Here is a 24,375-nt window from a genome sequence, read left to right as displayed (position 1 = left end):
TCACACCTTTCAAAACTCTTTCTGTTTGATATCATATGGTGTAGAATATCCTTTGGCCAGTTTAAGCCAGCTGTTCTATTCCCTCCCAGCTCCTTGAGCCCTTTGCTGAGGATGGCCTTGGCTCTGTACAACACTGCTTAGCAGCAACTATAAACATTGGAGCATTATCAATATTGTTTTTCTCCTAGAACCAAAAACACATCATCAGATCAGATACCGTGAAAAAAACAATTCCAACACTGCTGAAACTAAGACAATACTCAGCCTTTATTCCATACCATTTACATAATGTTCAGGTCTCACAATTTCTACATTCTAACTAATTACCATCACCTATCTTTTTAAAATTTGTGTATATACACATAGTCTATGGGCAATCCATTTAAATTGTCCGTGGTATTCATTTAGTTCATTTAGTGTGAGTGAAAAATAACCCACCTTCCAAGTATCTCTATAGTTATAGTTCAGCCACAGTCCTCCATACCAAAGAGGTTTTACGTGCTTGGCATGTTTCACATTCATGAATAACCTGTGCAATAGCATCCACTGTCAAGTCCATCCCTTGATCCTGAGCCCATCTACAGGTTGCATCTGTTCCTTGATAGCCTGAAGTGTCATGAACCCTTCAAGCTAAAAATAATTCACCCTGATGCTGTTAGTTCAAATATACCTGGGCCACTTCAATCCTAGTGGCCATATCCATCTTCTCATTGTTTTGATGCTCTCCAGTGGCATGACTCTTGGATATGTGAGGATCTATATGATGTACCTTTACAGTTGTGTTCTCTACTCAGGCAGCAATATCTTTCCACAATGCAGTGGCCCAGATGGGTTTGCTTCTGTACTGCCAGTTGTTCAGTTTCCATTGCTGCAACCACTCCAAAAGGGTATTTGCCACCATCAGGAGTCAGAGTAGAGCACTGGTCTCTTCATCCACCATTGGTCTTTTATTACTTTTCCAGTTCATTCCTACCAGAGTGTTGGCATATGATGATAGTGCATGTTGTACAAATCTCTGCCATATAGGTGTTGTACATATCATGCTTTCTGGATCTTGGAAATGGTGTTAACATCAAAGTTGATTCCATATGTCATCTCTAGGGTCTATCATGGGAGTTGGAGGATCTATTGCATCATCATCAAATCCAGACTCTCTTCCCCTTGAGAATGGTGAATAGTGTTGAATAGAGCAACTGGCATAGGCTAGGCCTCAGCACACTGAAAAAGATATTTAATCTATTTTTAAGAAAGCTAAAATACTAAGGAAGAAGAGTATAAGTTCCTGCTATAAACGGAAATCTTTTTGTTATTTCTCAAGTAAATAAAATAAATGCCTTGGACATGTAAGAGAGAAATCAGTGAGAAAAGTTGAAAGATAGTAAATCATTGTGATGAGAGGAAGTGTGTCATCCTTGCTGTAATGGGAATTGGAATGGGAATGGGAATGAGAATAGAAAGGGGAAGAAGAGGAAATAGAAAAGGGAAGGGAAATTGAAAGGTAAAGAAAAAGGTGAAGGAAAAAAGGAAGGGAAGGGGCAAAGATGGGTCTATGGAGAAAATAATACAGTGTTGTAGTTGTCTGGGTTGCGGCTATCCTGCAAATTCTCAGTCCAGTAAAATGTCATTGGTCTGTGAAGGGAGCACAACTTTTTATTATGGGAGCTCTGTGAGTATTCTCTCCATACCATTTTCCCTCCAAGATTTGAAGCAAGCTTGGACTTTGCTGTGTTGGATACCATAGGGAAGCAGAAGTCCTTTAAAACCGAGGAGCCTAACACTGAAATTCAGCTGAAATTCAATGAAGTGTATCAACCTTATTTCACAGGCAGAGACTTCAGTCACAGGGAGACACTAAGTGACAAGCTGGAGTCGTAGGCAATGGGAATTGCAGACCAGCAGTCTAAGGATAAAGCAAAATATATGCAAACCATTTGGACAAAAATGCATGCATGTATTTAAAAACTGGAATAATTTGAACTCTAAGAATAAAGAAGTCTTAATAAGCACCAGCTTTAGCTCTGTGGAGTAAAGAATTGCTGCCATTGCTTCTGTGTTGCTGAAGAGATTAGCAGGGTATTTATTGCCTTTTACATTCATACTCTGGCTACAATGTCCTGGTGTGTAATGTCAGACCTGGGCAGTTTCATTGCTCTGTGTCAGGCAGCAGGAAAGGAAAGCAGCACAATAACAGCATAGCAGTGAGAGCAGTTACATGTGCTTAAGTAACCGTCTGGGAAATGGAAAGAGCTGCTCCAGCCAATTAGAAGTATTAGACCAAGCCTCTATTTAAGCTACAGAGAAGGTTTGTAAACTGTCCAGGCTTTTGGGGTTTGGGTTTCCCCCCATTCCTTGTATTAACTGCTGCTGGGAACTAGACAGCCACAAACTCACAGAAATGTTTTTCATCGTCTTCCAGCAAACAGAGAACATTTGGCAAATGTCGGGGGCAAATCCAGAGCTGGCTTCCAGCTGCTGAATGGCTAAGCCCCTGTACACACTCCACCTCAGCAGGCAGACCATTCCCACCTCAAACCAAGTAAGACTTATGCATCAGAGCTATACTGAGAAGCACAGAATGGGAAAAGGCACCATCAGCAAAGTGCTCAGTGAAGTGATGCTTCCCAACCTCCTCTGCAAAACCAGGGAAGCAAATGTAATTCTTCCTCCCCTGTGATGTTGTTTAACAAGCAGAGGAGCTGGGGCTGGTTTAGCTTCACTTTCTGCTGCACCATCCCTGGGGTGCAGGCAATGACAACAGCCAAGCAGCAGCACTTCCCATGCCCTGGGAGAAAGGAGAGCCAAAATGAGCATGAGATGTGGCCGTGTGGATAGGACTTCTCAAGTTTATTAAGTTGGCCCGAGCACTGTGTACTTGGAGGGCATCCAATCTTTCCTGCCACCTCAGGGATCCCAAGGAGGAGTGATGGTCACCTATAAGTGACAGGGGAGGTCCTGTTGCTGGCTGTGGCCAGGACCGTCATGGTCCTCATAAACCTGGAGCAGAGAGATATGCTGTCACTGAAGTGCTGCTTTAACACATATCATTACAGAAGGAAGAAAGCAATTCCGTAGATAAATTTCAAACCTATTTTGGCCTTTTAGAAAGTGCAGATGAAGTTTAAGCACAGCCTCTACCTGCAAAATAATTTAACAACATATCTGCATGACATTTTGTGGAAACCTGATGGCTTGTGTTGCCCAGCACTCAGAGGAATGCATTTTTGACCTCCTTAAGAGCAGTTACCTCATTTCTGGGTAATTAGATAGTCGGAAGCACCAGCTGGGCCTAAACAAACATCCTTTACTCTAACAAGGAAAGTTATTGTCTAGTTTTTCAGGACACAGTTTTCTGTAGTATGCAATGACTCTAATGTCTATTAATTATTTCTAAATGGTTTAAGCATTATCTGCCTTTGGGTAAATTCCTTCTCTATAGTGTAATCTAACCTGTGGGAGAGGAGAGAAAAAACAACAGTGCTTTGCAATTTCACCTCCTCAAACAACAGATTTTTCTTTTAATCATTATCTCCTTCACCATCACACACCAAATGCTTAAGGACTTGGAAAATGTTAGCAGGATGATTTCCCGGACTCCATCCCACATGACACTGACTCACTAGATCTAAGGACCACCAGTGCATGCGAGCCTTTTGGGTTTCATCTCTCCCACCAGCAGCAACAAGAAGGGAACATGCCTGTTTGCTCTTCACCTTTACAGCTATTTAAGTGTTGTTGTTATTCTCAAGGTTGTGATCATGAGGTAATGAGTTAGGTGAGATTGAACTTCAGGAAGCTGCCATAAATGTCTCATGAACAGACAATCTGGAAACCCTAGACATATCTACTTATGTAGAGTAGGCAGTTTTGTTTTAAAGAAGAAAAATACCTTCAGACCTCCAGCTATGTTGTGTGACTCTGTAGGATTTACTCATGCCCTCTTTGCTTCATTTCTTCAGAGTTAAGCCCAGACACTGAATTTTTTACTCTCGTATCTCTCCATTAGCTCAATTGCTCATCTTCACTGCTGAAAGAGATAGAAGTATAATTACAAGTAAAACAATTTGGGATTTTTTTTTTCTCTGTTACTACACCTTTCTTGCAACCACAGAGTCAAAGAAGAAACCATTTACTGACACGACAGGATGATGGGAGAAGACAATATGGAGGACCAAAGAAAATGTGCAACCCACAAACTGGCTTCAGAACAAGAAACTAAACTCTTCTCGTAGGTACACAGATGAAAACAAACTGAGTTTGATTTCTTATTATCCTGCAGATTTGTGTCCCTCAGGTATAGTTAGGTGAACAGAATCAGTGCAACAAATGTTACCTTGTTGATTTCAGAGGAAAGATTCCCTGTTTACTTCTGTCAGTGTTTATTAATACTTTACTTAAGAGAGAAGCTGGTTAGTGTTGTGGAAGCTAGCATTTAAAAAATCAGAATGTGTCTTCCAGTCTACTTAAACCAAAGAAGTTTCCACTTTTCATGGCAGTTTTCTCTTGAAATAGTGCAGCTACAAGGGTTCCCTTATGTGACCATAAAGCACCAAGCATGTCTGTCAGCACTCAATAAATTCAAATTAATAATTAGTCCTCAAAGGACTACATACTACTTCCAAGATACCTCAGCATGTGGGCAGGAGAATGGTCTACCCACAAAGAATGAGCATGTTCTTTGCTTAATGGACTGCTATAAATGAAGCTGTTTTCTCCTATGAAAGACTGGATTTATAGCTTAATGTGTTCACCCAGAAGTCAAGTTTGCCCCCCAAAATAAATAAATAAATAAATAAAAAGAATAAAAAATGCCCCTGTACAGTGTTTACAGTTTGTAGCAACAACAGGAGTCACATAGAATACAAACAGGCTTCATCTTTTCTCCCTTTCACCTATTATCACTTGAGTAAGGAGGACTACAAAGGCCTGAGTCAACTCTGACTCATGGGTCCTGAGAAGGAGTTCACCCCCACCAGCAATCCACACTCATTGTACAGACACATGCTACAGCTTGGGAAGGGCAGCTTCTTGGGGAGTTGCCACACGATTGCTCAAGGAATGACACATGGATTCACCACCTCACCCCACTTGCTTAGCTCAGCCGACTCCCTGACTAGTCTTCCCCCTTTCCTTCCAGCTCTCCTGTGGCTTCTTCTGCCCCCTTCCAGTCCTGCCAGAACTGATGGGATCATACATCATTACAGTATGGCTTGAATGAGCCCAGGTCCACCAATTTGGCCTAAGTTGGGTCAGAAACAAGTTCATATTCTACTTACATTCTCAGTCCACCATTCAAAAGACCTGATGTGAAAGACTGTGTCCCTGGGGTATTTATGTCTCACAGTGTCAAGTGTTTGTGCGTTTTTCAATGTTGAAGAGCTTGGTTGGACCTCTCCAAGAACATGTATGCTCCAAACACATAAAGACATAGCACTGGTCTAGCCTAAAGTATACCTCTCCAGCCAGTCTCAAGGCTTTCATTCCCCTTGGGATAATGGGATCCTCTTGGCAGAGTGGTTACTGCAGCAAGAAAACATACACAGCATTTCCTCCTGCTGGGACCTCAGGAGGCAGTGACATGGCTTGGTACAGATATGCAGGCTGGGCCACACAAGCCACCATGGAACTGCAGTGACAGCTATGACATGTGGCAATCTGACTCCCATGTCCGGTCAGGCACTGACATCATGTGAGGGCCATCACACATCATTCCCCGCATGTGAGGATCGTAGCTTTTCCTCCAAACAAGACAACCCTCTAGGACAGTGTCAGGATCTGAACTCTTACCTTGCAGAAACAGTCATCCCATCCTAAACACTACAAAGTCTTGAAGTTATACAACCAGATATCTGACTAGAAAATAAAATGTAATCCGGTAATCATCTGTCACGGCTACAAGGGTGCCAGAGCAAGTGCAGACCTTGCTAACGCATGTTTGCTGGGTCAGTATCTTTGTGTGTTTCTCAGCTCATGTTTCCAAGTGTGGCCTCTGGCCAAATCCCATCTGAGTGCAAGGATGTGACTCAGAAAAGGTGTTTCCGAGAAGGAAGTTGAGCATACTCTGTGAAAGATTTAGGGCATGTTCAAAAAGGTACCCTGATCTTAGAGGCTGCAGGGAGCCAGAAGTGTGAGTTGTGTCATCTACCTCATGGGGTAGATAGATCCAACGGGTTTTGGAGGCCCCCGAGGTAAAGGAGAACGGGAAAGATTTCTTCATGTCATCAAGTTCCTCGTTTCACAGAAAACATACTCATTAAATTTTTGTCAGAATAATTTTGCATAAGCACATGGGAATATCTTAGTCCTTTGATGAGAGTGGTACGTGGGACTACAATAAAACTATTTATATCTAATGGATGTAACCTAAGTCCATGGAGATAAAACTGAACTAATGTTGACCCCACTAACAATTTAACTACGGCATTATGATGTTTGGGATAATCTGCAGAAGCCATTGAAGAATTGCATCTCACCACCTGTTCTTACCTCAAATCTGCATTTCCCAAGTTGGACCAGATATTTCTACAGTCATAGAAGCAAAGAATCATAAAATCATGGTTTGGTTGGAAGGATCATTTAGTTCCAACCTCCCCGTTATAGGCAGGGACACCTCCCTCTAGACCAGGTTGCTCAAAGCCCCATCCAGCCTGGCTTTGAATGCTTAAAGGGAGGGGGCATCCACAACCTCTCTGGGCAGCCTGTTCCAGTCTTTCACCACCCTCACAGTAAAGAATTTCTTCCTAATATCTAATCTAAATCTACCCTCTGCCAGTTTAAAACCATTTCCCCTCATCCTGTTTCTACATGCCCTTATAAAAAGTCCCTCCCCAGCTTTCCTGTAGGCCCCTTTCAGGTATTGGAAGTCCACTATAAGGTCCTGCCAAAGCCTTCTCTTCTCCAGGCTGAACAGCTCAGCTCTCTCAGCCTGTCCTTCTAGGAGAGGTGCTCCAGCCCCCTGTTCGTCTTTGTGGCCCTCCTCTGGACCTGCTTCAGCAGTTCCCTGTTCTTTTAGTATTGGGGGCCCCAGAACTGGATTGCAATAGCTCTTTGGAGCATAGGAATGGGATACAATTAAAAAATAAACCAACACTATTAGACATGTATTTGCAAGCGTCTCCTGGAGCAACAACTAGGAGAAACAAATACACCTGAATTTGATGCTTTTGCCAACTCTGTATTCACTCTTGAATTTTAAGCGTTGTTAACCTCAGCAGGAGTTTGCTCTGCCAGCTCTACAAAATTAAGCAACATAATTAGAAATTAGAGGGTCTTGACCTAAACTGCAGCCTTCCTCGAGGATACAGAACTAACTACATCACCAAAACCTAACCTTCCCCCTTTGACCCCAGGAGAAGATAGAGTTCCTGCCTTGTGATTCAGGACTTTTGGGTACTTACCCATGGACACACAAAACTCATAGGTAATAGGTCATGGATCACCATTTAGGCCATTGCTCTGCTGTTTAGCTCTGATGTCAATGTGATGTGTTTTTCAAGTCCAATCTTAAAAAAACATCATTTTCTCTACCATCTAAACCAGGCATTCCAGAACCACACTCTTTCCTGTCACAAGTCTTTCCCTAACAGCCAACCTTTGCTGCAGTTTTAGTACATCTTCTTGTCCTACCTTCAGTAGCCACGGAGAACAATCTGTTCATTTATTTTGGCAGAAATCATTCACCTTGTGACAGTTATTAGACAGTAATTTTGTCCCCTTTCCCTGTGTCCTCTCCTCCACACAAGGGAATGGCTTTGCCTTTCAGGCTTTAGGGAGGTGAATTTATTATTTTATTTGTGGGATCTAGCACCTCCTTGCAATAATGAATGAGTGAAATATGAGCAAGAGGAAGTCCTGCTGGCAATGGCAGCAGTGCACCCCACAACAGCCCTGGCTGTGGTGAGGCTACCACAGGTTCAATGTTTGGGAGAGCAGGTGTGTTCTGAGCTGTGTTAAGAATCAGGATGTTTGTCAAACCTCAGCTGGAGGAATGCTCTGCGTATGGGGAGTGCCATGGAAGAAGTCGCAAAGTTCAGGCATGAACCAAAAATAGACTGAAAGGCAAAGGAAAATTAAACAATTGAAGCTGGAGCAGTGTTAAGCTTCACTGCCTGCAGCCCTGGTGAAGAGTGATGTCAAGGCATACCAAGGCACAGAAGAAAGAACCGTGTCACCTGGCTAACTACAATAGAGTTACTTACATACGAACTAAGCACTGTTGAATGCCCGTTGAGTCAGTGCACAGAAACATGCTGCAAATTTTGAAAGTATTTCAGATAATACGTACCACTTATTGTTGTACTTATCTTTCCTGGTGATTCTGGGAGATCTAGGGTGCCCAGACGTAGATGTCTATATTTCTTCAGAGGAATCTGGCCCAGAGAAATTTTGAATGAAAAAATTTTGATATCACTCTTAAAATGCTCTTCTCTGTATCTTCCTTCTTCTTTACGGGCAAGGAGGATGTTTTTCTTGAACCTTTCCTCATTCCAAGCTCTCCAGGTGTCTGCATCACGTGGAACCAAACTTCTGATGGATGACTGAAAACATCCAACACAAACTGAAAACTGGCCTGCGTGACATCCATGAACACAGATCCAGATATACGTTGTGAGGAGGGGTCAGGCATGCTGAACCCATGTGTCACATCCATCCCATGATGGTAAGACCTTCTCTAGAAGGTCCTTCCCCATTTTCTCCAACCTAAACTTCCCAGGTGGAGACCGTAAAATGAACTGTGGCAGTTTTATAAGCTGGATGCTGTGATCTCTACATACAGAGGGGGGTCAACCTCTTTTCCCAGGTAACTAGTGAAATGACAAAAGGTAATGGGTTTAAGTTGTACCAGGGGAAGTTCAAGTTGGAGAATAGGAAAAATTTCTTCTCTCCAAGAGTGGTGAGGCACTGGAACAGGCTGCCCAAGCAGGTGGTGGAGTCACCACCCTTGGAGGTGTTCAAGAACAGTCTAGATGTGGCACTGAAGGACATGGATTAGTCAGCATGGTGGAGATGGGCTGATGGTTGGACTAGGTGATCTCAGAGATCTTTTCCAAGTGTAATAATTCTATGATTCTATGATCACAATATCCCCATCATAGCAAGATAATCCAGACTGTCAGCATGCTATCAAGCTTCTTTTTAAAGGGTTACAATGCACATAGATAGCTGCTTGAGGGGGTCTTTTGGGGGAGTGTAGGAAGGTAGTATTGGGAACAGAATAGGGAAAAGGGCAGGACAGAAGGAATTGGAGAAACAAGAGGGAGAGGAGGGGTTGTTCCCCACCTCCTGCTCTTGATCTGCCTCAAGAGGTGCTTCACAGATGCCTTTTGAGACAGCTCAGGCCACCTATCTTATCTCCATCACATAACGGGAAGGCTGCTGACAAGCAGCATATTTTCCAGTGTTTTGTTCAGGCCCATGTTTACTGCTCACCCTCTGGGACTCCAACGCTCTCCCTGAGAGACTTAGTCAGCAATCTAACAAATTTCACTGCAGCTGGAGAATAAGGCTGAATTTTTTCCTTTGCTCCATGCTGTTACTCCGAATTTCTCATCCTGCCCCATGTCAACTCTCTCCTGACCTGGTGTTTTCTCTCTGTTGACTCCTCAGCCGGCTTTGTCGCAATTCTTGAGAGCAGTGCACACTTTTAAAAACACATCCTCAGAACCTCAGAGGTGTTTACTCCTTTCTGCTAAAAAGAAGATTTGTGGGGAATGACGTGTCCCTTGCATAGTTCAGATGCAGGGCATTTCCCACATCATAAAAGAGTGGACTGAAGCCGCAGAAGCTGAAACGTCATTTCAGAATGTTGCTATTTGACAGAGAGAATTTCTCATTGCTGTTAAAAATTCAAAAACACAAGGTTACTCCAAAAGCCAAAAATAAAATCCCCTGGCAATTTGTGTATGCTTCAGAATGCTGATGGCCTTTTAGAAACCCTTTTTAGACACAAGAGTCTCTGTGCCAAATTAAGATTCAGCAGTAAAAACAAACAGATAATGGAATAAACACTGCGATGACCAAAAAAAAAAAAAAAAAGGAATTGTTGCAATAGCGTACTTTTCTGGGAAAATTAACTGTAACAACAGCACTGGTGAATCATTAGAGTTTTCTGAACCATACTGGCTCCTGCTTATAAACATGATTTGGAAATCTTACAGTATTATTATTTCCACAGTAGCACTGGCAGAAGCTCTGTGAAGGTTTTCTGGCTTAGAGAGAGATTTCTTATAAACACACTGAGATTTTTCAGTGCTTCTTAGAAAACTACACTAAATCAATGGCAATTATCTGGCCTAATTATTTATAAATCTTTAAAAGTCTTCTACGAGTTTCATCGCATGCAAATACACATAAGCTATGAGGCTGCTCCAAAGAAAATAAAGTATAAGTACACTTGTGAGGAGAGGACAGACTCATAACTCAGATTGGTGCACGTGGAGAGGGAGAAGCCTTTTCTTAATGCATTGCCTTCGGTTTCAAGCAGCGTAGATCACATATAAGAGATTTTGGTTTAAAGGAGGTATTCAGCCTTTCCTCCAAAATCTCACCAAACCCTAGTTTAGGTGGATTTTATAGTCTGAAATCTCAGAATCATCCAGGTATTCTGTTGTAACCCTTCTAGGGACCAACCAGAACCAGGTGGCATCACCAAATCATGGTGCCATTGGGAAGGTTGCTATGCTGTGGGCATCAAAGCAGAAGCACCGATGTTCACTTGGAGAATGAGGTTCATCACCGTTTGAGTTGTGTTCACAAACTATACTACCTGAATATGGCACCTAACTGCAGTGCAAATCCAGGCTGTGCTGGTGGTTACCATCACAAAGCAGTAGCTTTCATAGATTAAGCTGTGGTGATGTGAGAGCCCCCAGCTCAGTTTTCACCTAGACACCCTGCTGCAGCTGGTGGTAGGCAGCATTCCTGCAGACAATTTCAGCAGAAAAGACTGGATAAAATGTGAAGGATTAACTGTTCTCACTTAGCCTTTGACGTGTTCCCTCTGCATCACAGCTTTTGGCACATCTGTGTTTCTATGAGCAGTGTTAAAAGTACCCTTCTAATGTGATATCCATTGGGAACTGTGCCTGTGATCACACATTTAAACACATACACAATCACTGATTCACGGTGATTTCCCCTGTAAACAGCAGCACAATTTCAGTGGATTCTCAAGGGCCGCTTGCTCCTACAGCACTGTCAGTACAGAAGAAATCTTTGCTGTTAACAACTGGATGAAGCATTATGTCACCAGTTTTTTGTAGACCCTGCCATGCTTATGCACAAGGACTCAAACTTTAATCCTTTTCAACATTTCTGGGCTGGAGATTATTTATTTATTTTATTTTTTCCCAGTGTGGACTGTATCTCAGAAACTGAAACTACTAGTGGTTCACGCCATTCTAAGAATACAGATGGTAGAAATTTCCAGTTCTCATTACCAACTTACTTCTTCTCATTGTGATACTACTGTTCCATTTCTTGTTGCCTTTTTCTCTATTTAAAATTTACTTTTTCAAAAATGAAAATATGCTTCTCTGAATGTAACATTCTGACCCTCACTGTGGCTATCCAGAAGCTTACTGACCTGACTGGTGGAACTGATGGAAATCTGTAAAAGTGTAACTAAGACGGCATGATTCCTGTTAGTAGGGTCGAGGAAAGACACCTCTCTTTTCCCTTTAGCTCAAAAACAAATAAATAAATAAATAAAATTGAAAGATGGAAGTGGACAAGTCCTTCTTACCCAATAAAGAAAAGATGGTGGTAGTGGTTGAGTTATGTGACCTGGCCAAAGAGGGACTGGAAGAGAAGGAATTTCTTCCAGTAGCTGTTAATGTTCTTGGAAAATGAGTCTTGGGAAATTGTGGGGGTGATGTCTCTACTGGAGGAAATACTACTTGTTTCAAGGGGAGAGTCAGCTGTACCTTCTGGAATAGTGTAAGCTTGCCCTGAAATTTGATTAGCTTTCTTCATCAGACACTGCTTTGGTTATGACACCCATATGAGGAAAAAAGGTGGCTATCATACAGACAACAGCAGGTCTGACATCATCACATGACTTCCAGCAATCTGGAAAAGAAAATCTAGTAATAGTTTGAATAGATATGAGAAAATCTTAAAGAGATGAAGGAGTATTGACTAAATGCCTTGCATGCCAGCCACAAGAATCAGATAACTGGCATGTATATCTGGCATTTCAAGGAAGCTAGACAAGGTCCTGAAGGTATGATTGCCCTACCAGTGACAATGACTGTATGAATGTTCTGTTCTCAGCCTGGCATAAATGGTCACAGACAGAGTCACAGAAGCAGTCATCCAAACACAGGGTTCACATACGTATCCACACATGAACTGAATTCAGAGGAGATGGAATGTGTAGCAATATCCATCTATGTAGATAAGAACAATGTGGATATGCTTGTCAGCATACAGAAGCATGGATGAGGGATGGTTATCTCTCTGAGTTGACTGCAAAGGGGCCTAATGAATTCAATCAGATTATACAGTGACTGTTCAAAAGCGAAGGCCTTACAAATTGTATCCTATACATGAATGACTACATGGATAAGGAAAATATGAAAGTAGTCTCTTTAACGCAGCTGATAATGATATAATAAGATCCAGAGGATGAAAGCAGAAGCAAAGCAGATTCAGACTGGAAGTGAGGAACATTTTTTAACCACTGAGATAATTAACCATTGGAAACATTTATCCAGGGTTGTGGTCGATTCTTCCATCACTGACAGTTTCCAAACTGAGATTGGATTGTTTTTCATAAAGAGATATTCTTTGCTTCAAGCAAGAGTGGAAGCAGGAAATTCTTTTGCAGAGGCCCAGTACAGTTTAGGTTAGAAGTTACTGAAAAATAGGTAGGACAGACCTGGAGGCTCTAATAGAAGTATTTGTATTACAGAAATATGCTTACTTTGCATATGTTGTTGTCATTCCAAAGATGAAATGCTTGGAATCATCTGTCTTGTACATTCACCAAATGCTTAGACCCCAGCTCCAAGCAGAATTCAGTTTCCTTCAGGGCTTGTGTTAGAACATTGCTGAAATATGATATTATCTTGAGCTTCAGTTTCTAAAGGCAGCTTAAATGATCAAAGAATCATAGAATCATTTGATTTGGAAGAGAGCTTTAAAGGTGTAGTCCAGCTCCCCTGCAACGAACAGGGACACCCACAGCTAGATCAGGTGCTCAGAGCCCCATCCAGCCTGACTTTGAATGTCTCCAGAAATAGGGCATTCACCACCTCTCTGGGCAACCTGTTCCAGTGTTTCACCATCCTTATCATAGAAAACTTCTTATATACAATCTAAATCATCCCTCTTTTAGATTGTATAAATGTTGCTCTCAGGTCTCCCCAGAGCCTTCTCTTCTCCAGGCTGAACAGCCCCAGCTCTCTCAGCCTGTCCTCATACAGGAGGTGCTCTATCCCTTGGATCCTTTTTTTGACCCTCCCCTGGATGCACTCCATCAGGTCCATTTCCCTCCTGCACTGGAGACTCCACATCTGGACACAATACTCCAGATGAGGTCTCACAATGCAGAGCAGAAGGGCAGGATCACCTCCCTCACCCTGCTGGCCACACTGCTTTTGAAGCAGCTCAGGATACAGTTGGCTTTCTGGGCTGCAAGGGCACATTGCTGGCTCATGTCCAGCTTGCCATCCACTAGGACCCCCCCCAGGTCTTTTTCATCAGGGCTATGCTCTATCCTTGCATCCTCCATCTTGTATTAATGGCAGGAGTTGTCACAACCCAGGTGCACTTGGCTTTGAAAAACCTCATGAGGTTCATCTGAGTCCACTGCTTGAGCCTGTGTAGGTGTCTCTGAATGGCATCCCATCCCTCAGGTGTGTCCACACAGCTGCACCACACAGCTTGGTGTCATCAGCAAACTTGCTGAGGGTGCACTCAATCCCACTGTTGATGTCACTGATGAAGATAAAGAGCACTGGTCCCAGTACAGACCCCAAAGGGACACCACTTGTCACTGATCTCTATCTGGACATTGAGCCATTATTATTCATCCCAAACACAAACATAGTTTCACTTCAGCTGTATAATGATGATCTTATGAACATGCTTTGCAATTTTCTTGCATAACAGAGGAACTTACTGATGTCTGATGGCTCAGGCTGAGTGTGTTCTTTGAGTTCCCATACTGCAGCAGGAATCTAGAGAGATCTATAGATGTGAATGCATTCAGAACTGTTCTGCTTCTTTAATGCATTCATATTTTAGTGTTTTCTTGTAGCTCACTAACAAAACCAAAGAATTGATAAGAAGAATGTAGTCAGCAAAAGGTACCATCATCCCCCCTACTGTTTTTAAACCCCATTATTTCCAGATATGTGCTGAAAGGCATTGTAAAGAAATTAGTAATTGTCAACATGAGAATTATTTTAGCTGGTACTTGTAAGGGAAGAGCACAATCAAAAACCTTATAGCAAAAGAGCAAAACAATCCACAGACAAAAGCTCAAATCTTCATTCTAGTTACTTATTGAAAGGTAGTTCCTCGCAGTTGCAGTTAATTTCACAGCTAAATCTGCTGTTAGCTAACATTAAACTCACTCCAGGATCTGCATCCTAATTTAAGATTTCAGTCGACACCAGAACTAATAACATGAAATAAAGTTTATTAGTAGAGTTATTTTAGCTGTGATGATCTGAAAACACAGACTTACGCAGTTCATAGAAAGTGGTCACATTTTTTGTTGAGCCAATTTCCTTTTTGAAAGATTTATTTCATTCAAAATTCCTTCTTTTGGTCTGAAATTCAATGGGGTTTAATTTCTTTCAGAGTAATCTCCTTGTGCACTGTAACAGCTGAATTTGCCTCATACTTTATTGTATCATCTCTAAATATATCATCATAAGTTGTTGTAACACACACAAGAAAACAAGAGTTATGTTTATGCATGTTTCCCTGCTGCTGTGGTAGGGGAATGTCCCTTCACATTATAAAATAAGAGGTAAACCTACAGGCACCTCACATATTCTGCTATTTGTAAAGCGAGGAGTGCCTGAAAGGTCAGTCAAAGCTCAGAGCCCATTTAGTCAGGATCTGCAAATAACCCTACACTTCACTAAGCAGAGAGCTGCTATTCCAAGAAGTGTCAGAAAAAATCTCCTGTTTTTAAAGGAAATAAACCAAAACAGCTATATCAATAAGTGGAGTTAATCGTTAAAGCCAAATAACATCAGAGAGCTTAAGGAATGACAGATACCCCAGGAAGAGAGGCTTTGCCTTGCTTGAGTGGACACAGACTGCAAGCAGTAAGACATCAAAGAGTGATTTAATACTAAGTTTCACTCAGACTGCAAGATCTCTGGGCTTCTTCAACAAGTTTTCTGTTTATATTACTCTTCATAAAAGCAGAGCATCTGAGCATTTCCAGTATCACAGCTAAGATCCAGGTCCTGAAAACAACTAAACATGTAGATCACTTTATGCTGCAAGATTCACTGACCTGGATCAGCAGAACGAGAGGACACATTCAATTCATCCTGTCAGAAACTAAGCCACATCATGTCAGCATAGAGAGGCTCTAGAATCATGGAATCACTGAATTGTCAAGGTTGGAAAAGACTTCCAAGATCATCCAATCCAACCATCCACCTATCACCAATATTTCCCCACTAAACCACGTCCCTCAGTACAACACCTACATGGTTCTTGAACACCTCAACCACTTTCCTGGGCAGCCTGTTACAGTGCTTCACCACTCTTCCAGAGACAAATTTTTTCCTAATGTCCAACCTGAACCTCCCCTGGTGCAACTTGAGGCTATTCCCTCTCATGCTATCTCTGTTACCTGGGTGAAGAGGCCGACCCCCAGTTCACCACAACCTCCCCTCAGACAGTTGTAGAGAGTGATAAGGTCTCCCCTGAGACCTCTGTTCTCCAGAATCCCAGTTCTCCCAGTTCTTATAATATTTGTATAGTTGTATGTAGGTAGCAAATTCAAACTTTTCCCACTTTTTCCCACATATCTGTATTCCTACGTCACAACAAATATAGTCAAATCTTAGTTCATTTATGGGAATTATTCTGCAGTCAACTTTTCTCCTGCTGGGAATGATGCCTCAAAACAAAGCAATCGGAAAAACTGAAACCTCAGGCACAGAGGATTGGTCAAGGATTAGTCAAGGACTGGTGCTACGGTCAGGACAAGTGTTTAGTCACCCTGACACAGCTCACTGAGCCCTTGACCAATAAGTTCCAGCCTTGCTTGTTGTTCTCACTGAGGAGTACAAATATATATGAGAAATTCAAGTTCTGCTGTGGAAGATGCCTGAGTCAAGCACTTGCCACACGGCTGTCACACCCACTGGTGTTTACTCAGAATTAAAAACTCTTCAGTATATTACGTGGATTATGGAAATGCTGTAGCTTTAGATAGGTTGGAAAAGCATCATATTGCTGTAAAGTAATCCTTCCAGCGGACACGGTGGTCTCTTGATCTATCCCTTCATACTGTAGGTTTGTGGTCTCTGCCCGCAGAAATATTTCTGACGGAATATGTGATGATCCTTGGCCAGGTCTATATAATAATTTTCTTTCCCATCAGAAAGTTTGACTAATAAGGGATTTACTTTCTACATGAAATAACCATTCTGGTTTCCTTCTTTCTCCTAAGCTTGAAAAAATCTGTCAGGGTTTGATTGCACATATTTTGTGAAAATCACCCCATTTGCCAATATAAGAAACCTTTTTTTTTTTTTTATAATCTGAAAGCTTTGACACATGAAGGGCATGAAGTTGCATCCTACTAAAAGATCTGGAAAGAAGACTTAGATTTGTTTGGACTTCTGGAAATTTCATCCCTCTCCTTTCCATGCACACCAGGATTCATAAATGATGTTGCAACCAATGCAGATATTATTTACAGGAAAACCGGAAAATCCCCAAGCTTCTTCCCTAATTCATGACCATTAGTCTGTGATGGCAACAAATTCAGGAAATTACTGAAGTAATTTAATATAAAAAAACCCACAAACTCGTAGAAGTCTCTTGGGATAACTCTAAAAAGAATAGTTTGAGGAAAAAAATAATCTAAATTTCAGCTAGTAGCATTCCTAGTACCCATATATGTACGTATGTATGCGTGCAATGCATGCATGTACCTATCTATCCATATATCACACATATATCACATGGTAATATCATATCACCACAGATTTATTTGTTTTATTAAGCTAACACTCAGGAAAAGACAGATGCTCTGCAGAAAGTACACCCTAATAAAAAAGCAAGAAGGATGAAGGAGAAGGAAGCATTGATATTCCTTCTGAAATGAAGCGTAGAAAGATTGACTGCTTGTTTCCAAGCCATATATGAGAACTGTCTGACTTACATGCCTCAGTGATTGCAGTGCTTAAGCTCAAAAGAGGAATGAATTTCTAAGCATGTAATGAGTCAGCTCCCACCTTCTTGTCCTGCTGGTGGAGATAGGTAGTAGAGTATCAGAGCAAAGGATAACATCACTTGCCAAAACAAAACTAAACTAAACAGCTTCATATTTCTGTGGCAGCTGAGCCTGTGAGCTCAGCAGAGAGAGGAAAACCAAAAGCAAGTCGAGTGATCTGTCTCTGGCATGCTATCAGGAAAGTGTCATGTAGATGGGCTACAAGCTCTTTTGAACACTTTGCAACTCATGAACAGTTTTCAGCAAGACTCCTCCAGCCTGACAGAGGGGTTATGGCAAAACAGGAGGTGATTAGAAGGCAGAATACAGAGAGCTATGAAATGCCAGTTGCCAGCTGCCTCATTAGCAATGAAGGGCAATGAAGATGATGAGGCGATCAGAACATATCTCATAAAAGGAAGGGCTGAGCAGTGACTGGTCAGCCTGAGGAATGAATGGTTCTAGGGGATCTTCTCCATGTGGATAAATACCTAATGGAGGGATTGAAGTACAGGCTCTTTTCAATAATGCCCAGTGACAGGACAAGAAATGATGGGTACAAACTGAAATACAGGAAATTCCCTTGGATAATATTATTTATTTTTAACTATGAAAGTGGTTGAACACTGACACAGGTTGCTCAGTGAGGTCATGGTGTCTCCAGCCTTGGAGATATTTAGAACCCAGCTGGACATAGCCTTGGGCAACAAGCTGCATGTGGCTCTGAACAGGGGTCTATGCCAGCCTCAGCCATTCTGTGATCCCATGAAGTGGAGCCAGAGCTCAGTTTGTGCCCCCTATGCTATGGAGACAGGAGAGTCTCCTTTCCCCCAAGTCAGAAGGGCACAACACCCATGGGAGTGCCTACCAAGGGGTCTCATCCTCCTCCACCTCTGCAAAGCAGAAGCACAGACGCATCTCCTGGCTGCCTGTATCATGGTTTCCTCAGCAGTAGTGTTGACTAAGGGGAAAGGAGAGGAAAATGTGGCCTCCCATCCCTCTTGTGTTTTGAATGCAGGAGCATGCTCCAGGATGCACTGAGAAATGCATCAGCAATGACATAGCTTCACTCCTTCATACAGCATTGCCATGTTGCCTTTTACTAGCTCCAGTGAAACACAAACAGTGTAAATAAGACAGAAGCAAGAAGGATCAGCATCCAGAGCTAGTTAATGATGTTTTGAGTGCAATGAAGACTTATCAAAAAGCTGTGGGAGGATAGGAAGGAACTGCCCTTTCAAAGATGTTATAAATGGCCTTACATGCATACAAGTATCTGTGTGCTTCACACTGGTAAAAAGCAAGCCGCTATAAACAACTGCTCATCGACGTGGGCGTGATGCAAAAAATATCTCGCTCAGATTTCCTAAAAGGCTGCTTCAACGCAATTTGCTGGCTTTCCTGCTTTGCAATTTCCCATTCTACGTCTTGTTAGCTAAGGGGGATTAATGAGAACAGCCTGCAGCCAGCTACGCTGCCTTTCTGGCAGAGTTTTGTGAGGAAGCTGTAGAGATCGTAAAGAGAGCTGAAAGCACGGGTGGCCATGAGCTGCATTATTTTTCCCCATTTGTGTAAAGGAAGTAAGAAGTGCAGCAGTCAGCCCTGTTGGACAGGGAAGATATTTCACAGGAAATAACAGATGGTTTCAGGCTCATATTTTTCTTGCAGAAAACAGTGCTCAGGTATCTTGAAAAACTGATGATTCAAGCTAATTTGTTTCTTATTTTTGGTACATTGAGGTAAAGTCTAAGGCACAGAAAGAGAAAGCTCAGGCCTTGTTTGTTTGTGTTTTTATGTATGCCCTTTATTTTGGAGGACAGTGGATGACAGAAAGTTCAAGGTCTCTGATAGAGATTTTGGTTTGGCTGCAAGTTTCCAGGACCATGGCAGTGCCAGCTGGCTGGGGAGGAGTTGCTCCTTGCCTTAAGGAAAGATTGCTCTGGTGCCTCAGGAGCTGAGTGAAGCCCAAAAAGCCATACTGTTAGAAAGGACTTCCTTGGATGCTCCATTCCTGAAGGTGTTCAAGACCAGGTTGGATGGGGTCCTGGGCAACCTGGTCTAGTACCAGATCTGGAGACTGGTGGCCTTTCCTGTGGCAGGGAGATTGGAACTTGAAGATCCTTGCGGTCCCTTCCAAGCCAAGCCATCCTATGATTCTATGATTCTTATTTTAGGCAGTGTGTGTCAGAGCATAGCCCATGTGAATGATGAGTATGTGAATTGCTACCAGTGACAGGGGCACAAGGCCAAGCCCAAGGGAATGAGGTCTCTCTTCGCTGACTTGTCATACATTCCGGGATAGTCAGGAGCAGGTGCATGTTATGGTGACATTCGAATGGTCATTTCCCCACCCATGATCTTAATGTCTGTCCGGTGACCTGTCCTTATGCCCTTCTGGTGACGTGGTGGTGATGCACTCCACAAAGACCTTGCAGTGGTCCCTGTCCTCCATCCCTTCCACCCACGTGGGGCAGCTCTTGTCACCTCAGAAGTCATCGTACAGAGCAGAGGGTGGAAAACCTAAATAACTCTCCCCATGTGATGGCTACTGTGGTTTAGGTAAGGCCCAATGTTCAAACCCAAGGCATATTCATATCTCAGAGCCTCAAGTGGGAGAGGGGTGGAAGAAGAGGGCAGCTTGTGAGGTATAGCGCTCTATTTTTCGTCTTTCTTGGGGTTTTGCACACTGAAAGCCTTGCTTTCATATATGACATACTGCAGAGATGTAACAGTGAGGAGGAAAGTAGCCCTCTGGCATTTCCTGCTGATAGCTAATATCAGATGACTTGCAGTCATTCCTCCTTCTGCTCTCAGACCCTGTGGATACTTACTCATGCTGCCTGCTCCCTGAGCTTGCTCCATAGACATAACTGGAGTGGTTTGCAGATGGAGATGCTGGGAAACAGCAGAACCTCTTCCCCAGTACTATCACCCCTGACAGATCTCTCAGATTTGGTGATGGCTTCACTGCCAGCATTGTCTGCCTGTTCCTAAACATAGTTTTCCTTTTGATCAATCTAATAGTCACCACATGTAACTTAAATAGCTTGTTGACAGTTATATTGATTTTTTCAATAATTGAAAAATGTAATTGATTTGATTCATGGATTTTATCACATGCTTTGGGAACCTAACAATTCAATTAGTCCTTTCACTCATTTCTGCCTCTTCCCTTACGGCCTAAAGCAGTAGTATGCCACTACAGACCATTTCCTTGCCTATTTAAGTATACCACACTACCTCCACTCCAAACAGAAGATTTTCCACTCTAACTGACCTAGTCCCACTTTTTACTTTGTTGGCTTTCCAGGAAGAAGTTATCTCTAGATTCATTTTAAATGGATGCATTTTATGGGGCTTCACAAGGGTCTGTCCTAAATCACACCTATTGAGTACCTTCATTAATAAAATAGATCAAAGATCAGAAAGAATGTTTTAACTTTGGAGACTTAAGTGATGGCAAATGTTTTGAAGGAAAGAGTTAAAACTCAAAATAACCTTAAAAACTGGTCTTAAACTAAAAATCCAAATGATATTCAGCAGGTACAGAAGGTACCATGCTTAGGCTGAGATAATCACCTATAATGACAACATGGTTGTATAGCTTCCCTGACTATAAAAGGGAAAATGAGTCAGTAGCACTTCTAGAGAAGAAATAAAGATAATGTTGGATTACTAGCTGACCATGAGTCAAAAAAGATTATGCTTCTCCTGCAAAAAAAGAAAAGTTGGCATCATACTGATATAGTCTGAGGGAAATACACCTTGCAAAGTGCATTAAATAATCCTTTTGAAGCTCACTGGTAAAGCATCATATGGAATACCTGGGCATTATATTTTCAGAAATCCTGGGGAAGAACTAAGTGGAATAGACTAAATAGTCTTCAAAGACTGCTGAGAAAATGATATAGTCAGTCTATTCTCCTCATGCATTCGGGAAAGAAAGGAGATGTTCAATACCAGCTTTGCAAAAAATGTGATGAACCACTGAGTGGGAGGTCTGGGAAGGCCCAGGAGTATCTGCAGCTGGAGATCTTTAAGACAAACAGGTCAGGCATGTATCTGTTTATGAGAAATGACTGTGAGGGAGGGTCCTGCTGTGGGCTGAGAAGTAGCCTTCTTCATATCTTAAAGCCCCTCCCAAATCTCCAATCTTGTTTCCTGCCCAGATGTGAACCTACATCCTTTGCTATCCTGCTATTACCCCTATCCTGCTGGTCTGACCTCAGCCCAGGCTCACCCATCCGCTCGCATGAGCGTGTTTGTCAGCTTCCAGTGGGTCACTGACACTCATCTTCATTTCTCTGTCTCTTCTTTTTCCCACCTCCTTTTCCCCATTGCCTTTTTCCTTTCCTTTTCCTCAGAATTTTCCCTTTTCCCACTCACAGAGATCCTCCATCCTGCCTCAGTCCCTGACACCCAGCCTTGTCCCTCTCTGCAGGCTGATCAGCCTGGGGATGGTGAATGTCACTGTTCATCTCACACCAAGGAGATAGATGAAAAATCTCTGCTACCATGTCTCTGGTATTTTGTCTGGGGACAAACCCCTCAGCAGGCTCTTTTGTGATAGGACAAGTAGAAATGGCTTCAAAATAAAAGAGGGGAGATTTAGATCAGATATAAGGAAGAAATTTTTTATGGTGAGTGGTAAGGCTCTGACACAGGTTGCCCAGAGACATGGTGGATGCTCCATTCCTGGAGACATCCAAAGTCAGGCTGGATGGGGCTCTGAGCACCTGATCGACACTTTTTGGTGTCCCTGTTCATTGCAGAGGAGTTGTTCTAGATGGCTTTTAAAGGTCCCTTCCAACTCAAACCATTCTATGGTTCTATGATTCTATGATTCTATGTTCTGCTGACTTGGGTATTCACCTTTGATTGGTTTGGACTTCTCTAAAGGCTGGTAGTTATTTTTCCCATCTCCTGATGGCATTCTTTTGCTTGTTTTTGAAGAGGGTTTTGCTTTGAGCTTGATGACCAGGCCAGATAGACTGAATGATTTAACCCAATCTCCTTACTATTTGTCTCATCTTTTAGGACCTTTCTTCAGTTGTTTTTTTTAAGCTTTCCACGTGTGCATCCAACCCAGCCCAAACCCAAAAGACTTCAATTCTGAGAAGTGTTTTTGAACACACAATGCTTAAGGACTGGGTTTAAAATTAAGCCAAATGAACAATCATATCCATAAAAGGAGCGCTCAGTGGGCCAAGGCCATATGTAGAACTGCAAATCCATCCTGGGATTTTGATTCCAGTAACAAACCCATCTGAGATTTGCTCTCACAGTTTACACTATCCTCCAAAAGAATTCTATGGAGAGCATGATGCAGCAGTTACCATAGCAGCCAGCACACGAAGAGTCCATTAAGTGATTGCAGACCTGTCTCAAAGTGAATTAACAGGCTGCAGGTGAACTTTTGCACCTCCAAAAATGTCTCTTGAGACCAATATGTTGTTGCGTGCAATGAAGCAAGAAAATGCCAATGGGTTGCTCTGATTTGCCACTGCATTGTTATCCTTAATTATGCCTGTGCTGATTTCTGACAAGTACTGCACACGCTTTTCCTTTTTCCTGTCAGGTGGTTTTTGTTTGTATGTGTGCTTTTAAAGGATGAGACAGAGTGCCCCAGTTGATAACTAATGAAATGTGCTTTAGGCCTCTTTGCACCCCACCACAATTGGATTGTCAACCACCCCAAGAGAGATGCTGTTATCTGAGTGAGTGTGGAGAGTGATCTATCACTATTAATCATTTCTATTAGTCTCAGGTAGTGCTTCAAACTTATCAACACCTCATCAGAGTGGCTGTTTTTCACACATAGGAAGTTGAAGGTCTTCTCATATGCCAAGAAGGAATATATAAATGGAGCTGGAAGGTAGAAGGAGGATTATTACATTACACGACTTTAGAAATATATAAGCATATCTATGAAATCAGCCTTGCTTTCCTCAGTGAGGAGTACTTACTAGCTGTGAGAAGCCGAGTGGGTTTTCTCATCCTCTTCATTCCTCTGTTACAATCCCAGTGTTCTTCCTTTACTCTGAGGAGGTCATTTCATTTCAGACCTGTGGGGGAAAACAAATATGCCGTGAAAATGCTACTTCTCCCCCCAGCTTGTAGGGCTGAGGCCAGTTTGGAAGCAAGGAAGTTGGCTGCCCTTCTATGCCTTGCTGTTGATCATGGGTGACCTTGGGAATGCTCTGCTGTATACAATCCTACAATGGTTTGGGTTGAAAGGGACCTTAAAGATCATCTAGTTCTGACCCCTCTGACATGGGCAGGGTTGCCAGCCACTAGATCAGGCTTGGATCCTAATTCAGATATCAAAAGCAGTGCGTACAACAACACTGATCTATCTCCACTGCTGGTGTTGAGACCCTGGAAGCACAAGAAAACACTCTCTTCTCAATATCCTCTCATCAGCACAGCTCCTTAGGTAGCTAGAGAGGTGGCTGTCCTCCCAGAATGTGTCAGGGAGGAACTTGGTCTTGCACACAAACTTCTCATGCAAACCTTGCATGATTTCTTCCATTTATCTCAGTACCTTTTTTCAAACGAAAAGCGTAACCACAGATATAGATGTCTTGTCCTACAAAGGATGTCTTTGGGCTTGTAAAAGCAGAAGTCCCATGTTAAAATAGCAGAGTGGCTTTTTAACCCTACCTTGATGTTCTTCCAGGAAGTCACTTATAGTCTCTGAATCCCTCCACACTGTGACAAGCTTAAGAGCCACATGAAGAGTCATTAAAAACTTCCTGTGAATGAAGGTAATAAGAAAGTTACATTGTCTGGGAAAAAAAAAGCAAACAAATAAAAAAAGCCCTCCAGCCTTCCAGAGAATTCGAGTTCAGCTTGACCTCTGTGAGGTATCATTCAGTTCCTGTTTGCTACCAAAGTACAATGAGGTTTATAGTCCGGCTCTACCTTTCAGTGTCTGGGTCTAAAAATACAGCGATGAA

At 42.4% G+C, this 24,375-nt stretch overlaps 1 long non-coding RNA gene across 2 annotated transcripts; it reads right to left on the bottom strand.

Moving 5' to 3' along the window:
- Window positions 1-265: 265 nt before the first annotated feature.
- LOC109365406 (uncharacterized) lies at window positions 266-24,375 on the bottom strand. 2 transcript variants are annotated; one of them, XR_014880987.1, is made up of 4 exons: window positions 24,080-24,375; window positions 23,383-23,481; window positions 3,887-4,024; window positions 266-1,218 (listed from the first exon to the last, which is right to left on the bottom strand). It is a non-coding gene; the product is annotated as an uncharacterized LOC109365406 (long non-coding RNA). The 2 variants fall into 2 exon arrangements; XR_014880986.1 differs by lacking the exons at window positions 23,383-23,481; window positions 24,080-24,375 and adding an exon at window positions 8,282-10,831.

The sequence above is a fragment of the Meleagris gallopavo genome, chromosome 1, assembly GCF_905368555.1.
Source record: "Meleagris gallopavo chromosome 1, MGAL_WU_HG_1.1, whole genome shotgun sequence".
NCBI classification, from domain to species: Eukaryota; Metazoa; Chordata; class Aves; order Galliformes; family Phasianidae; genus Meleagris; species Meleagris gallopavo.
This window is presented reverse-complemented; position numbering and strand designations above follow the sequence as displayed.